This window comes from Sinocyclocheilus grahami, unplaced genomic scaffold (genome assembly GCF_001515645.1).
Source record: "Sinocyclocheilus grahami isolate Dianchi unplaced genomic scaffold, SAMN03320097.WGS_v1.1 scaffold1187.1, whole genome shotgun sequence".
In the NCBI taxonomy this organism is placed as follows: domain Eukaryota; kingdom Metazoa; phylum Chordata; class Actinopteri; order Cypriniformes; family Cyprinidae; genus Sinocyclocheilus; species Sinocyclocheilus grahami.
Genome location: NW_015506366.1, coordinates 184,618 through 187,389, shown reverse-complemented (window position 1 = coordinate 187,389; position 2,772 = coordinate 184,618).

Sequence of the window (2,772 nt, the reverse complement as noted above, 5' to 3'; positions counted from 1 at the left end):
AACTTTTGTCTCATCAGTCCACAGAATATTGGCCCAAAAGTATTGGGGATAATTGAGATATTTTTGGCAAATGTGAGATGAGCCTTTGTGTTCTTTTTGGTCAGCAGTGGCTTTTGCCTTAGAACTCTCCCATGGATGCCGTTTTTGCCCAGTCTCTTTCTTATAGTTGAATTATGAACACTGACCTTAATTGAGGCCTGCAGTTCTTTAGATGTTGTTCTGGGTTCTTTTATGACCTCCTGGATGAGTCATCGTTGCGCTCTTGGAGTAATTTTGGTAGGCCGGCCACTCCTGGGAAGGTTCACCACTGTTCCAAAAGTCCCAAAACCTTAGAATTGGCTTTATAACCCTTTCCAGACTGATACATGTCAACTATTTTGTTTCTCATCTGTTCTTGAATTTAGATCGCGGCATGGTGTGTTGCTTTTTAAGCATGCTTCACTTTGTCAGACAGGTTCTATTTAAGTGATTTCTTGATTCAACAGGTCTGGCAGTAATCAGTTCTGGGTGTGGCTAGTGAAATTTAACTCAGCTTTCCAAAATAATGTGGTTAATCACAGTTCTCTCATGATTTAATAGGAGGGGGCAATTAATTTTTCACGTAGGGCCAGGTAGGTTTGGACAGCTTTTTTCCTTTAATAAATGAAATCATCATTTAAAAACTGCATTTTGTATTTACTTGCATTATTTTTGTGTAATATTAAAATTAGTTTGATTCAGATTTTCTTCTGAATATTACTGCATATTTAATAGCATAATACTTCATTTGCATATTTAAACAACATGTTCCTAATGTGTACATGTGTTTTACACTATTCATTTGGGGTGTCTTAATAGTTTGCATGTGCTGTCTGCGCTGTTTTCAGTTCACTTAAATAATTATGCAAATTAGACAATGATAAAAACATGGCCAAAAAATTTGCACAAGGCAATTTGTGATCTGAGTATAGAAGGATGCAGCAGACTACTGCAATCTGACATACTTAACAGTGACTGTAGAGCATTGCACAGCCACTTGAATCAGGTGTTTTTTTTTAAATGACAAAAGTGTGCTTAAGCACATCATACATCCATACATATGGACAATTATAATGCATCCAGTACATCATTGGATTATTTTTTTATGAATTATTGCTGCCACGATCAACAGAAAACAAGTTTCGGACCAAGTAAAGATATATAAAGATAAAAACATGACACTGACTTACGGTAATTTAAATGCAGCAAAGCACCATTTAAGCACAATTTGTTATGATGGTTTGCAGAATGTTATTTATTTATTTATTTTTTTGTGATAAAATATTGGCAATTATTTTAGAGTTTAGTAGCCTACATTTGAACCTACACACCTATGTGTATGGTATATTATTAATTCATTACATTGGACCCTCTTTTGAACACAAGATATATGGCCATTCTTTGACTTAAAGTTCACTCAAAAATGTTAATTCTTTCATCATCACTCACCCGCATGTCATTCCAAACCTGTAAGACTTTCTTTATTCTCTGGAACACAAAAGTATATTAGTATATTAAAATATATATTTTTCGTCCATACAATAAAATGGAATAGTAACCCAAATTATTAAATTGTAATTGTATATAAACATCTCTGGAATTACATGAGGGTGAGTAAATGATGAATATACTTTACAGAATCATTTTTGGGTGAACTTTCTCTTTAAATATAGCTTCAGTGCTTAAAATTCTGTCATAAAAACCCCAAAAGATCTAAGTGCAGTGAAACCTAACCATTCTTCAGGAAGAAATGGCTACAGTTTTTCGAGGTGGAAATCTGCTTTAGAATGTCCATTAGAGGTTCAGATCTGGTCATTGGGGAGGTCAGGAAAAGTTCTTTTCTCAACTTGGTGCTTATAAAACCAAATTCTCGGTTTTTATGGGGGCACCATCTCACTGGTATATTGGAATGTCATGAGGTAACCGTGTTAGGAACATATCATGTACCTGATCCTGTAAAAACCTCATATTACTTGGCTGAGCAAACATCAGATATAATGACTTTGCCAAGATGACTGCCCACACTAGTACAGATCCCTCACCACATTTAACAGCTAACATCCTTTGTCCAGACGTAAACCTGTCCGGATGTAGGAAACAGCCTGCGAGCCTTGGTTACAAACGGTTTCCTTTTTCATATTGTGTTTATGTTATTTCATACATCCCCTGTACTGTCTAATGATCTGTGGTGAGCAGTTTGTTCCCTCAAGAGAGTTAACACTGTCCTAGAATGCTGACTCGATATGGAAATTTCATCAGGCGTTTACAAATGGCACCGTGCAAGTGTCCTTTAATGACCATTGGCTATTTCTAAGTATTTTCTGTCTCAATTTGTTTCTGAAAAGATAATAAAAGACTGCCAGAGAATCACTGTCACTGGCATCATTACTGTGATTTACAGTAAATATCTGCACACTGAAGATGACTGTCATTTGCAGCAGATTGTTAGCACTAACAGGAATCAATAGTATGACTTAAATTGTGTATCTTTGTCATAAACATTTTTTTTGACAGGAAACAGATGCAATGGATGATGAGGACTGTGTAGAATATTTTCACACTTTTTGGATAATTTGATAAAATTACAGCTTGATTGGACAGGACACAAAAATTTGATTTTTAAAAATTAGTGAAATTTTCTAGTTGACTGTTGTCTTCTTGCTAAATTATAAAATATATTATGTTAACAATTATTAAACATTTTGTTATAAACTAATATTGAAATGGTTACTTTTTTATTGTTATTGTAATACT